Source organism: Nylanderia fulva, unplaced genomic scaffold, assembly GCF_048542155.1.
Source record: "Nylanderia fulva isolate GAGA-0341 unplaced genomic scaffold, ASM4854215v1 Scaffold2, whole genome shotgun sequence".
NCBI lineage: Eukaryota > Metazoa > Arthropoda > Insecta > Hymenoptera > Formicidae > Nylanderia > Nylanderia fulva.
The window spans coordinates 5,763,828-5,780,000 of NW_028190263.1; the positions used below are offsets into that span (position 1 = coordinate 5,763,828).

At 35.2% G+C, this 16,173-nt stretch overlaps 1 protein-coding gene and 1 pseudogene across 10 annotated transcripts in view; both read left to right on the top strand.

Moving 5' to 3' along the window:
* LOC114942826 (cyclic nucleotide-gated channel alpha-3) overlaps positions 1-16,173 on the top strand; it is a 171,219-nt gene that overhangs the window by 104,429 nt on the left and 50,617 nt on the right. The gene's annotated exons all lie outside the window — the stretch shown is intronic.
* Positions 7,775-8,365, top strand: LOC146723424 (uncharacterized; annotated as a pseudogene).

The following is a 16,173-nucleotide window of genomic DNA, read 5'->3' on the forward strand; positions in this document are numbered from 1 at the left end:
ACAAGCTCTATATTTTGAAAAAAAAGATTATAGAAATAATAGAAAAATCAATATGATTTTACAAATATCTTGCGCAACTCTTTGTTTGCATATTTTAAAAACTGCTTTGAAACACATGTGCTCCCGCAAAAGCCTCTTTATTGAAATAAACCATCGGTAACTATGTAGTTATATTAGAATTTGCTTCTCTTACTATACAAAGCTGCTGCAAGCATCGTATACGTATGTATGCATATAATATAAGCGATACATGGCTATCTGCACATTTACCGCATACGCTCTCGCTATTGTAAGCATATCAAAGAACCTGCGGGAGAAAAGTTGCAACACACTTGTAGAATCATGCATATCTTACGGAAGATTTTGCAAAGTTTTCAAAGAAAATATGTATGAAACATTCGCGAGCATATTTCGAACGCGCAGAAAGAAAGCGCGGAAAAAGACGGGCTTTCCCCTTTGTCAGCTGGTTCTCGCGTCGCAAATGACAGGCGGTCGGACGGGTGGTTCGTAACAAATGTGACGCGATCGATTTATGCGAATTACGTCGAACAAGCGTCGCGAGTTGGAAATATGATGGTTACGGGCGCCGTAACAAGGCGAGCGCCAACGCGAGCCGCACAATTATGGTTGCGGTTATTCGATAGGTTGGCACATATAGTACTTTCCCGGCATGAATACAGCTTTAGTTTAAACTATAAGCTTTCAAACGTTACGCACACACATACACGGAGCATGCGCGGCGTTTGAGGCGAACCGCGGAAGAAAACTTTGCAACGAATATTCGATTTAAAGCGCTGCACAATTGCCACACAATTCGCGAAATTACCCCGGTTTTTTGTCGATCCCCAAACAATTTGCGTTTCTTTGTGCAACGTCGCGTAAATTCAATTTATAGCCGCGTATACGTTTTCGAATATAAAACGGTAAAAAAGTAATATATATATATACGCGAAGCTGGTGTGTTGGATAAAAATTATATTACTAAAAGAATGCGCAAGCTAATTAATTACATTACTTTGTTAAATATGAAATGACAGTCTTTACGTTAATCGATTTTACTTTGCGCTATTTTATTTTCTCGTGTATAGAAAGCCTCCATCTCTCGGCTCGGTAAAGATGAGGCGAGATGACAGACACTGGCGGCATTAAATTAAACCTGCATACATGTTAAAATTTTAACGTGAATTGCGCGGTCAAACGTCTTGCGCGTGAAGAGATGTAATTAACTTCGTCATTAAAATACGCGCACGTTCCGCGAAGGGAGTAATTAATGATGCTATAGATTTAACCCTTTTAGGCCGGAGTAAAGCTGCGGAAGCTTGGTAATTGTGCTTGCACGTCGGTTTATCCTGCTGTGAGTAATTAATATATATATCGAACAGAGAGAATTGAGATCAACGTCGTTTATTACCCTTGAAATGTCACGTAAAAGTCCAAGCTACAATGCGAAAGCATAAAGTTTTTGTGTAAAGTACAAAAGCCTTGAAAGCTGTCATTTATATAGAGCAGAGAGATACTCGAACGACGCGTGAGAGGTGCGAAAGAGATTAAAGTAAAGATTAAATCGGGTTTTCTCTTGCGAAAAGAGACATTTTTTCCTCTAGATATATTTTATTTCGCTCGAGAAATAATTCTGATGTTTCATTTCGTTCAAAAAATTTTTTATATAATCTAACGAAAGAAAACTCTCTCTTTCTTTTATATCCAGATAAATAATTCATAAATTTATTATTCAAAATTTATATATAATGTTTTTTTTTAGCAAACAATGAAATATGCGCTATTATAATTGTATTTTGCAACGTAAACTTAACATTTTTAGTTTGCTAAAGTGAGTAAGTGATGTGTGCAAAATGAATGTTTCAAATTACATTGTGTCCGTTGACCGGCTGACTCTATTTGGTGAGCTCGCAGTCCTTTTTGGAAAAAGCGGAAAACGGTTTTCAGGAGATATTACGCTCTCGCTAAAAGTTTTGTCCCAAATTACATTTCCATCTTTTACTGATAATTAAATTTCCGCCGGTTTTCCTCTGTTAAAAGATACGAGTTGTGTAAAAAAAAAAAGAAAAAAAGAAAATTAATTACTATTAACAAGATAGAAAGACAATGAAGATGTAACTTGGTTCGAACAACCTCTCTTTCCTTGCTCGACTGTATTGCAATTCGCGATGTTTTGCATTTACATCGAAACGACATATTGCAAAAGTCGAAGAATTGCGAGGAAGTGGGAGAGAAGAAAATATCTTCGGCTACATATTTCGCTAGGAATAAATTACATCGCCCGTCTACGGTCAAGTCAAAGGGGATGATCCCAATCGTTGGCTCCGACACGTCGGATCGTGGCAGAAAAAAGTTGGAACTGGCAGAGGAGACGGTTTTACGAGACCTTAACGATCTCGTGCTACATGGCCCGCGAACTGGTCCACGCGCGTCTGAATAATATATGGCGACCACAGACAACCACCCGCGATGTCGCAGTGTCATTACGCCGGGCTTAAGGGCACGTAGCCGATACTTCGTAATCGTTAAGCCACCGACTGTCTAGCCACAGTGGAGCGGCTTTATTGGATCCGCGCCGGCAAAGCTGTTGCGCGAAGTTGCAATTGCTAGCACGTAGCGTTTGTAAAGTATTTAACTAACGTTCTCCAGCGATGGAGATATCTCCCTCATCCCCGAAGAAATATAATAATCGTAAAGGTTGTAAAAGAGAAACCATTGATAGAATCAAATCTTTGTAGTTTATTCGCAAGCTTTTGCTGAAATCTACCATTTTCCTCCTGTTTTCGAAAGGAAGCTCAATGATTTTCCAAAGAAGATATTATTAAGAAGGACACAAAAAAAATTAATTTCCAGTAATTAACATTGCGTGAAATACGAGGGCAATATTTCTAAGTGCGAAATAATCAGGACACTCATTAAAACAAAGTGTATAAAAAATGTAACTAATATGGTTTATAATATTATATTTATTCTAACATATTTTACTATTTTTAAATAATTGAATAAAAACTATTCTTAATATTTAATATTTATTCCGACGATTTTTTAACCGTGTTTATTTTTAACATCTTTTCAATTGCGCACAAGATCTAATACAAACCTGTCAAAAAACTGTCAAAATAAATGCACATTGAATAAATTGGTCTGAATTGACAGCCATATTAGTTACATTTTGTTACATTTGACAGCATGAAAATAATTATCCACTGCGATATATCGATAAACTCGATAATTTCGTCGGGTATTCGAACATATATCGCGTCTGCGAAATTACTGGACGTAAACGGACGTGCGCGTATCGCCTCGAGCGCTATTTCACGTTCGTCGCCAGAAGGGCGGTCAAGGGAAGCAACGCGGCGGAGGATATTATCCCAGAGTTATATTCGCAACACATTAATAGGACCTGAGATATATCCACGGAGATGCGGAATTTCGCGTGGAGCGGTATCTCCGCATTTGCGGCACGTCCCAAAACCATGCTGTCGCATTTGCGACCCGAGAGAGATTCTCGGCATCGTGTCGCCTGATAATTCAACATTTATTGCTCGACCGTGATACAACGTCCTGCTTATGAATATTCCTTTGTGCGCGACCCCACGACTCTTCATCCTCATTAATTCCTTCGATATGTAGCTATACGCGCGTGTTATACGTATTGTAACGTTGATGAACGTTTCTACATTCATCAAATACTCCCTCATCGTTATTATGTCATTACAATGGTCGAATAAACGCGTGATTAAGGTCATCTAAAATTACTTTGGCAAGAAGGAATCTCCAAAACTCAGATATCACAGAGACGCATTTAATGACACGTTATTCGCAAAGTATCGTTTATCGAAAGTTTCGCCAGGGAATAATCTCATCGAAGACGACGCTTTAAAATAAATACTCCGCACGGGTCTTTTATGTAAAAGCACCGAGCTTTATATGTACCTACACAGCCACTCGAAATAGCTTGAGCAAGTGACAAGTGCCACTTAATTGAAGAGCAGCGATAGGTATAGTTCGTCGCGCGCGAAGCAAATCCGTATTTTGTAAAATCGCGCGCGCACTCGTCCGACGGAGAATTCGTCGGACGAGGATGCTCCACGAGGGTGTACTTAAGGGTAATGTATTGCTCGCGAAATCGCACGGCGCGTGGTCCCGCGGTCGCGGCCGCGCCGGCCGGAAAACGACGTTAAAACTCATCGCGCGCGTTAATTGTATCGGATTTTAGCGCGCGCTCTCGCTTCGGCGCGTTCCGTTTCACGGCGGCTGCACTTCGCATGAATTATAAACACGACGACGTTTCCCTCCCAGTTACCGAAAGCGCCGCCCGCGTTGACGGTGAAATGTCGATCGACGCGACCGATATTGTTCTCGCGTTCTGCGCGATGCACGGAAATAGACGTGTGTGAAGTTGAATTAGCGTGAAAGTTGACAGACGTGTATGTATGTACATAGATATCGATTTTTTTCTATAAAGTTCTCTTTTCTTTTCATTTAACGCACATTTTTTACATCAAAAACAAATTACGATTGTCTAAATAAATTTAAATAATATGCACTGGGTTAACAGTGGCTACCCGGGATAATTTCGCAATTTTATTTTTTTTTAAATACTAACGAGCAAAGTTAACGAGGCCACGGAGTATCGACATTCACAAAGCTTCCAACTAAATGAATGGACATGTTAGCCTTTTCTTTGATATATAAAACAAGATTCTACGGACGGCAAATGAAGGAATAGTTATACGTTTTTTTTTTTTAATGAAAACGGAACGGGAATATTTTTATTTCAAAGCTTCCATGAGATATATTTATATGAATGAGATAGAGCACTAATTATTCTATCTGATTAAAATAAAAGCTGGGTATTGTACAGTATGCAATTTCAGGTGCGGGAATATTCTACGTGATCTCTTCTTGCGAGTACGATTATGAGAGCTTCTATATTATTATCTCTGAAACAAGATAAATTCTCTGCGTATATAATTTACTAATTGTAATGAATTAAGCAATAATTAATATTTCATTAAACGCGTAAAATTGGCGCAGATTGTACATTCAAGTGAATGCTCTACGATTGTCTGTGAACGTAAATTTGATCGTATTAAGTATTTTACAATTAAAATGTCAGGATGATACGAAAACGAAATATGAAATTATATTTTCATATTTATTCTGCTTCACCGTTGCATGTAATAATTTAATCTTGTGCTATTGTTAAAAATACGTCGTTAATCGACAAAATGATATAATCACATAATTGTAATAAATATATAGTTTTTTAGCGAATCGATGTACGTACTATGTACATACACACTTCGCGTCGAGTGAAATGTTAAATTTACCTAACATTTCGCGAGGATTAACAATCAAATCGTTACAAACGCAAAGCCGTGACGGTTATCTCACGCATTATTCCGTCCGGTTGATCAAAATGGCAATAGTTAATTAATTAACGATTAATCGGTTGCGGTCGCGCAACGAGCTCGCGCGTGTTTTACTGTCGGCTCGGCCGACAGTAATTTCGATCATTCGATCATTGAAGTATTCTAACGTGTCTCGATTCATTACACCCTGTTATACGCACAAAGCTGCGACTCGTTAACTTTGGATGTTCACGAACGCACACACAAATCAAATCGCATCAATAATCAAGTAAAACGAGATTATATATCCGGCCAATTCTACTTTCTATCATATTATACGTCTCTATATAATAAATGATATGTATATCTCTATATATGGATAGGAAATAAGTCCCGTGACTCGTTCATTATGCAAATTGCAGCGATGTTATGCTTCCGATGGAATCTCTCCACACGGACTAATATATGAGCTGTCCGCACAATTAGTGCTAAATGTCGTAGTCTAACTTCTATCTCCTGTTTAAACTGAGAGAGAATGTGATATATTAGATTAATAAATCTCGGAATTGTAGAGAATTATAAAGTCGGCATAAGAAATTAAAAAGGAGAAAGAAACAAGACGAAAGTCACCATATACAATAAGTGAAATATCTGACTGAAATTGGTCATAATTTTAACGAAAACAAAAATTATCGATCAAAAGAAAAGCGTCCAAATCGACATTTCATCTCGGCCTCGAAATTTTTATTGAATTTCTTTTAGTATAAAAATGCAAATTATTGACGTTGAAAAGTGTTACTCGCTACATAAAATATTTATTGAATAGAATATGCATACAATTAAATTAAGTGAGTATACGTTTTCTACATTCGTAAAAATCTAAAAAAAATATCACACGATTATCCTTAAAATGATCTTAACACGTAGATATAAAATAATAATAAGTCCTATACGTGTTTCTCGCGAAACTTTTTTCCGAAATATTTTCCGAACGCGTTTTTAGTGCGAATGAACCGTGAAATGCGCACAGTCCACTTGAAAATTTTCCATCTTCCCGCAAAAGAGGTTGCCGGGTTTGAAGGGACCAGGATTGCTTCCTTAGGATAAAAATCGCGCGTTTGGAATGACGGAACGGAAAGAGGCGATCCGTGAAACGAGCGGAGGACCTTCATCTGAACCGGAAACCGTTTCGTCCGAAGTACACGTTAAGGGCGTACTCGAGAATTTTGTTTGCCATCCACAGTGCCTCAATTTCAATTTGATCGAAGACCCGACATTAATCGTGCGTAATGACCGAAATCTCTCGCCGATGATGTTCCTCTTGTACTCGAACGCTAGTAAAAACGCGCGAATGATCTTGCTCTCGTTCGACCATAGAATCTTTTCAGACTTTTTCAAATCTAGAATCTAGGTCAATAATAGCATTCTTTATTCTCGTATTTAGCTAAAAAATCGGTTATAGTTTTATCAATAAAATATATCGTTTAAAAAAAAACCATCAATACTAAACTTCAAATATTATACAATATATATGTTTTTTTACGATATTAATAAATAGTATTACATAAATAAAAACTTTCATATATGATGGAATACCAAAACCATATATCAAAATTGCAACTATGTATTCTGTTTTATCGTAACTTTTAGAATTAATATTAAGTAATGTTATACGAATAAATAACAATATACATGAATGAAAATTTCCATCATACATGAAAGTAGTACATCATATATGTAAGTTTTTATTTATATACTGCTATTTATGTGCGTATAATATTACTTAATATTAATTCTAAAAGTTAAGTTGAAACAGAATACATAGTTGCAATTTTGATAAATCGGCTTTATTGTTAGCACAAAGTAGAGTTCTATTATTCCACGTTTTCGCAAGCAGAGTTAAATTTCATGCACACACAGCTTAACTTGAATATATTTACACATCGAAACCATATACAACAGCCATTTTATTACTTTTTTATTCATATTTTTATTCATATCAAGGCTAAAATTGAAAAACTTGCGAAAGGTTGTGATCATCGCAAAAATTGTAAAAACATTGAAGAATCAACGACTTCGAAAAAACGCACGAAAGACAAATGCTGCAAAAGCCAACAGGTTTAATAATTGTCATTTTATTAATATCATGATAGTGATAAAAAGAAGATTTAACTGACATAAAATTTTCTAGGAGGAAACGTTACCTCGGGACAATAAATAGCTGTCATTTTGTGCTGTTCAATGTAAGTTTATGAGACTTCAATTTTTTTTATGTGAAGAAGAGTTACGTATTAATGAAACATTTTATAATAGACGAATATTAACACTTAAAAAAATAATGGCCTTAGACATTTGTTTCGATGTTTTTCCTCATCATCACAAAGATATCTTATTCCGCTAGAAGTAATCGAGTAAACGATGCCTATTATTGGATGCACCAAAGAGGACAATTGCAAAAGAGATGCGTTTCTGAAAGCGAGACAACTTGACGCCGAACGCATCAGAGGTTTGTTTCATTTCCGTATCGCGACATCTCGGGTCAAACAATATTTGTCGTTCAAAATTGTTTCGTCCACGATCCCAGAGAGAGAGAGAGAGAAAACGAATCAAAATCTATAAGCATTATTTTATCATCGGGACTAGGAAATCCTCATAAACAAGAGGAAAGTACCGATAGGAAAAAGATAGAAGAAGCCGCAGTTTTATCAGGCGTCGACGTGACCCGGGATTTACCCGGAAATCCCGGCAACGTAACGCGTCACGTGTCCGGAAATAAACATCCGGAAGAGCGAGCGGCCGCCGTTCCCGAGGAGCCGATCGCAGCTGCGCAGGAGAATCGCATTGAAATCCCGCAAGCGACGAAGCCAGTTCCCGAGACGCTTGTCCAGACCCGACAAGCTGATGTTCCAGAATTGTCGGCTGACGGTCAGGAAACGAAAGCCGAGAATCAACGCGCGCCTTGGGAAATCCCAGATACGGAGTTTCGTGGTAGCTAAGACGGAGTTTAAAGCTCCCGGACAAAAAGAGAAAATTAATACTTAACGCTAATTTAGTGTTCCATTCACTTTGACAGCCTGAGACAGCCAAGTAAGATCCTTTGACATCCAGCGAACGATGAAAGTCTTTCTAATCTTGCATCTTCATTTAATTAATTTGTTTTAATCGCCTTTCGACGATTAATTTACTTTTTTTTTTTGAACTGCTATCACGATATAGTCTCATGTTTTTGAGGAAATATATATGAAATAATATAAAACTCTCGCGTAATAATTAAATAAATACATAAAGAATTATATTACAAAGAATTTAATCAATTTACAAAAAATTTTAAATATAGCTTTCTTTAAATATATACAGCATTATATTGTAGTCACTGAAAGTAGAATACTCAAATATTTTTGTTAGATTTTGAAGAAACAAGAGATAGTAAAACATAAATAATCTTGGAAAACAAACTATGAATATAATTTCTTGTTTGCCTTTAAAACTTTATTTTCTTATCTTACTGAATTAATTTATCTTTTATACATATTGAAACTGACACATTGCAATAATAAATTTACTCATATATTATATATCTTAAAGAATCTTTAGATATAAAATTATTTTATTTAATTCACATAAAAGATTTGTACAGAGGAATATTTAGAAAAATTTTAAGTATGTGTGTGTGTGTGTGTTATATGTATATTTTTTTCATATTCCTTTAAGTTCTCTCAAGAGAAATATTTGAGTATTCTGTTTCCATTTAGATAACATTTAAGTATATATTAAATCAAAAAATCACTCAGAGAGTCCATAATCCTTACATTAAGTTTCTAATTAAAACATAAATTTCGGTTTGTTTATTCTTTCAGCCATAGGTCGCGAAAGTCTCGTCTTTATTTCACATCAGTCCTCTCGATACTTTTCGAATCCGATATCGTTTCACTTCTTCCGTGGCCCTAATTACATCCTCGTCTGAATCCGATTCGATGCACGCGAAGCCGATTCCAGACGGTCCCGACTTCTCGCAAAAACAAGTAGATACGAAAGAAATACCTTTTCGACTTAACGATGGATTAAAGGGGAAAACGGCGAGTCACAAGGTAAATTTGCCAAGTACTCGAGTAATTAAGGGCGTCCCAATTGGGGATTCTGGGTCGCTCCCCCGTTCTAAAGAGAGAAGGGAGAAGAAAAAGAAAAAAGAGAAAGAGGAGGACGTATGAACTCACCAAAGTCGTCCTGAACAAACTTTCCGCAGCCAGTCTTCCACGCCATTATATCGCGATGAGAAGATCAGGATGGAGAGCCAGTTAAGTCGGCGACGCGATCGACGAACAAGCCACGAAAAAAACCCGCATAAATGGTCCCGATCGTTCCGCCCTGATTGTTTCGATCACCGACATGACGGACGATGAAGGTAAATCCGAGGGTGGGATCACAAAACCGAAATTTATGCGGGTCAATCACTGCGACGACTTTGGACGCTGGTCGCTCGTGTAATCGCTCGCAGTTTCGGAGCACGGGAAATAGTTGGGAAGCAAGCTTGGGCAAAGTTTTAGGATATTTATTAGCTATCTTCCTTGATTTAGGTGCTTCAGGTATGCCTCGGTTTAACTAACAAATTAACCAACACATATTTTAACTTTGCATCTTGGAAGTTGTAAGAAACATTAACGCATACGATCGCGATACATTTATGTATATATATATATATATATATATATATATATATATATATATATTTATTTATTTATTTATTTATTTATAAATATTTATATATATATATATTTATTTATTTATTTATTTATTTATAAATATTTATATATACTTATATATCATGAAAAAAATTCATCGCAAATAAGGATCTCATGTGCAAAGTAGACGTGAATTTTAAATTGAATAATTCGATAAAATCTGTTGTTAGCAATCACTAAATTATATATGTACATTAATTTCAATTGTGGCCGATATAAATTTACGCTGACATTAGAATTGGAAATGATCAAAGAAGCGACTCGCTTGAAATGTCTCATATGTCTCTACAGAATCGATCAAATATCAGAACGTCAATTTCGAGATGATAAAATCAGAAATGTCTGATGGCGCGGAAAACGCCTCGTTACAAACTGTAACGACCGAAGGAACGCGAGAAGAGAACAGTTCAGGAGAGGTTCCCATCGATGAAGAATCCGAGTTTGACGAGGAGAAAAACGAAAGTGAGATTTGTAAACATCAATCTTTTGGAATATTTTATCATAACCAGACATATTTCGCAATCAAGCGACATCATTCCATTCCAAACTACATTTCACGCTAGAGAAACATGCGAACAAAATTTATGAGCAAATTTTTATATGAGAAACTGATATTGACTTTTTTCTCTGTTTTTCTTTTTATATCGCACAGAATTTATATCGCGAAAGATTAATGTAAATTGTTTCGCATTTGTCGATAGAAGATACATATTGAGTTTGACGCATATGTATACTCTCTTGTAATTATATATAGATCCTCTAAATACAGAAACTGTGCGATCCACGATTCCCTTTACCAGAGTATTTTCTCTTCGTTCGCAGGATATCAAACAGCCGTATTTACATTGGCTACGTTTGCCACAGTTTTCGTGCTCTACGTTTACATGGTATACAGCTTGAGTAGCCCACCCACTCTATCCCGATGCTAACACCCGTTTAATTAACTAATTCGCAGATGATATTACATATCTTATGAGTAGTCGAAACAAGAAACTATCTAAACATTGAGAAGCACGTAAATTGAATAATAAATCAATCAACATTTCAATCGACGCATGTTCGCTGTAATTCAGTTGTCTTTCATTCTTTCAATATTAATATAGGCAAATGAAATAAATATAGTTGATTATATTTTCAAAAGTCATCTTTCTTTTCAGAAAAATTAGATTTATAATAAGTCTTTTTTCCAACCAGAAAATATTACAGTGCATAACAAATATTATTACCATATTTAGAATCATTACATTTACTACTATAAATGTAACCGTATTAAATGATACCGTTGGGTCGATGTCTTGGCATTTCTCTGCGATTTTTTTTAGATAAAAATGATTTATTTGAATTGTTGAACGACGTGGTCTACTTCTCAAGAAATAATTAAATTTCTGGGGTCCTTTGACAGTGAGCAACGGTCCCTTAGCTGAACGCGATGTAATAAGCATATATAGTCTTATCTCCCCTTTCTTTTTCCTTTTTTCCTTAGGGCATAGAAATATATTGTCACATAAATCTTATTCTTACATACCTGAACTCGGAATTATGTTCAAAAATATGTTTCGATCCTCTACAACGAACTTAATGATCGCAGTTACCAACGCGCTGTCACATTGCCTCGTCATAAAAATTTAAAAGATACGCTACTATAATGAGATATTAGCATAATATTTGAATATATAGCTCGCGCAAGTATCGCGCGATATTGTATAAATGATATTCAGCGTAACGACTTCTTATTTCACGACAAGCATTAAAACGGGACTTTACAACCCCTCGTGAAACACGTTATCGTAAAACCCGTACAAAAACATTAAAGAAAGAAGGGAATCGACTTTTTGAGCATTTCGAGACCGTTCTGTCGCGGATAAAGGATTACTTTACCCGTGTGATGTGGATTGAAGCGATGCGGAGAGACGTCGGTGGCTCTTTGATTAAAAAGAGCACCAACCTTGTGATGTCTCCCGTTCGCATCTCCATTTTGCATCTCTCTGTAAGAGTGCAAGGCAAATACCAAGAAGTAACAGTTCGCCCCATTCTGATTCAGCGCTGTTTATTTTTTATTTTATCGCGCATATAACATTATGAAAGAGATACAATATGGAATCGAATAAAATATTTAATAGAAAGTACGCGCTCAAGTATCCTTGAAACTCGTATGGGTCTAATTTTATTTTAATTCAAGAATATATAACCAGAGTAAATAAAGGTCGAATATGAAAATTTTCGCTTGGAAACCCACCGTTTTCAATCAACGAGACCCCGGAAATTGAAAAAACTATCGCGTAACGGCACACGTTCTATAATATTTCGACGGGCTTCGCGGCGCGTTTACGACGGACGAAATAGACGCATTTGGATTTGAAATTACCACTTAGACTCTCGCGGATTGGATTAAATTGCAATTTCTGTCGTGGCGCAGCCTACCGTCCTAAATTATTAGATTACGTCGTAGCTGCGACGACACTTTCGTGTAAGTGCACGTTCGCCGATTTCTCAATACCTGATCAAGTTCGTCGACGCGTGTGAAATATATGACATACTTACTTTCGCTCTGTCTCTTCTCTGGCATATTGATAGGGTGATACATTATTGGTGATACAGGTGGAAAGGTAGTAATATATTGAGAAAAAATCAAATCAAAAATGTATATCGAAAATATCACTTTAAATAATTGCAGAATACTTCAAAATTTTACATTTTGATCATCGTGTTAGTTTACATTCTCAAACATTTATTTTTTTTTTTTCTATTTTTTCCTTGTCTACAATATAATGTGAATTTTCTAATAATGTATAGAAAATGTATATTACACAAGAGAAAAATATTGTATGATGTTTGAATATATCTTGCCTATAATTATATTATATATCTTCTTCCTTTTTAAATTATGTAAGCTTACATAATCATTACAAATAAAATATTTACTAGCTTCGAAATATATTATATTGTAAATATTTGCCTCTCTTACTTAACGATGCGCACACGCCGACGATGAAAATTGCAGATAAAATTCGAGCGGGAAATTTTTTATGAGCAGATAAATGTTTTACGTCCTATGCTATAAGCAGAATTCATTGCAAAATGTGTACGTCGGGCTCGTCGGTATTTTATTACGCCGCGTCGATCATTCACAGCCTTGATCGTTCCACTTTACACATCATGCCGGTTGTTTCAAATAAAATTCAAGTTCTAAAGATATTTCTTGCTATCATCATCAAGTACTTTTTGCATATAATTTACGGCCAACGTATGGTAGCAATTAAATGACACAGTTACGAATGAAATAAAGTTCATAGTTGTAGTACGTTGCATGATATTCACGCACAGAAAATTCTTTATCTTTTATTATATCTAATTTGAAAATTATTAACTTCTTGATATTGCAGTTGATTAAAATTTCAATCTTCCAAAGAGAGAATCTGTGTCATATAGGTATATTGAAATTAAGATCAAAGTATTTTACGTAAAAATTATCTTTCTATACTCGCTCAAGGAGATTATATATAATTCGCACGTTAATCATTTAATACGTATCTGTATTAAAGTTCTATCTTCTAAAGCCTCAGTTACTTTGATTCTCGAGACGCAGCCGAGTAGTAACTGCAATGTAGTATGTGCATAATACCACTTTATTCGAACGTCGAAGCGCTACAAGAGCGGGAAGTAAATGCATAGGGGAACTTACACGAAATGCACGGAGAATATCGTGTCGTGCGAGCGTTATACATTAAAATACATTTGATTTAATTCCATAAATATGGCAAATTGCACGACGATTCAGAATAAACTGCGAATTATGTAAAATGCCTAGAGGCGCTTTCGAAGAATTATAGCGATAAAGTGGTCACAGCTGAAACAATTGTCCTCTATCCGTGTATGTTTCCATATATGCGTATATGTGTGTGTGTGTGTCACCGCTATTTGAATGATAAATCAGTGAAATGGCAGCCCCGACAATAGAGATTTAGTAGCGGACTCAGACCGATTGTTTCCACTGCAGAAAGTAGCGATTCCCGTGCACTGGTCAGACATCAGTATGCATCGGCAGTAGTAATGGTCAAGGTATTTGCTTTCAGGACCGAGTCGTAACTCCTAAATTCAGCTCGCTTTCGACGTACGCGCGGGTCTTTAAATTGCCTGTTCAAGTCAAACGACTTCGTGCGTCAATGAATTTTTTAGATAACCGTCCACGATGTCCCTTTACAATTTCACGACCCGTTTCGAGGAAAGAGAAATATTTATAAATATGCTGGTGACTCGAATGAAAACTTCGATATAGCAAAATGACGCATCGAACGTAGCGAGAAATCGAGTTATTTCGGATTTATTTCGACATATCGTTTGTTACGGAAATGCAATTTATATAACCGAAAGGCAACTTTTGTACATACATAGGTACGTACAATACACACGTGATTGAAAAGAATGAAGTTTACCTGGAGAAAAGAATTTTTACACGAGTGAACAAACGTCTCTTGTTTTTAGATGACGGCGGCAAGCTCGGTAATGTCGTTTCTTCATAGCAGCTCTCACTCGAAAATTTCCATCGGAACGATCGAAACGCGTTGCTCCACTCGAGAGATGCATTTAAAAATGAACACACAGCTGATGCTGCGCTCAAATATAAAATTCGCAATACTATTTTTTTATTCTGCATGCAACATAGTCAGCAGATTTCTTGAATAAATACGATATATATGGTAAAAATATATTTCTACGCGCAATTCAATATAGTCAGCTTAGTTAGTTTCTGAATATTTAAAAAGACGTAAAATACATATTTTGATATTTTTTTATTTACATTAAATATGAATCTTTTATCTATATATATTTTTATATCAAGAATATAAAATTTTAAACACATCTTTTAAATTGTCAAACATATAGATATACTTTGAAACAAAATATCAAAAGTCTAATTTTAATACAGAAGCTTTTATAAACGCGAATAAATTTATAAAATTATATTTATCTTACTCTTGAATATTTCACATATTTAATAATTATATGTAGTTTTTAATTTAACTTCAGCTTTTAATAAGTTAATTAAAAATTTTTTTAGATATTTGTCAAAATTTATCAGATCTTATATTATTATCGAATTACAGACAATTAATTTTATTATATTATTATTATTAATTGATTTAATATTATTAACATTTGATCTTTATTATCATTATTTATATAATTAATTTAAACGATAAGTTATTATTATGAGAAAGGTATACATATTTTTCTATTATTAAAAGCACCATTTAACAATAATAAGAGATGCGATTGCAACACATTTTGTATTGTAATGTACCATTCCTTTATTATTTTTTATTAACTTTACTATTTCTTATTAATGAACAACGTTATTACATTTATTTTCGACATTACATAGTAAAAATATACATATATTATAACTATACCAAATGAACACATTTCCATTGAAAACATAACACCGACTGAATGCAAATGCCACCAAACTCAATCGAGCGAATATTTCGCGGATATATATCTCTCCAGGGATCAGAAATCAGCCATGATAATATCGTGGCACGAGTTGCCTTGTCAGGATTTCTGGCAAACTCTACCTGCTGTCTCCCTTCATTTTCTATCACTCCAAAACTGGCATGCTCGCATCACGTATATCATATATGATATATGTATATGACAAAAATTACTAGATTTTATCAAAATCTAAAGAGACTTATATATATGTATGTATGTGTGTACATATATATAATTATTTTTATAAAAAAAAAAATATATATATAATAAATATATAATCTCACAAAGTGTGTTACATTGAAAAATACGCCTAAAATATCAGAGCATTTACACGTATAATGTGAAGATATGAAACGGAATTTTCGATTAAACCAAACTGAAAATTGTTGCAATCACGTCACACGGTTGTGGCACCATTATAATTATTCGCAATATTATAGCGACCGATGACATATGTTGTTTTTACTACCAAAGTAATGAGTGCGCTCACAAATAATCCACACTTTTTATTCACGGAACAAATTTGGACAAATCCCGTCGGATTATAATTATTCTGCATATCACAGAGTGGTCCATTTCCAAAT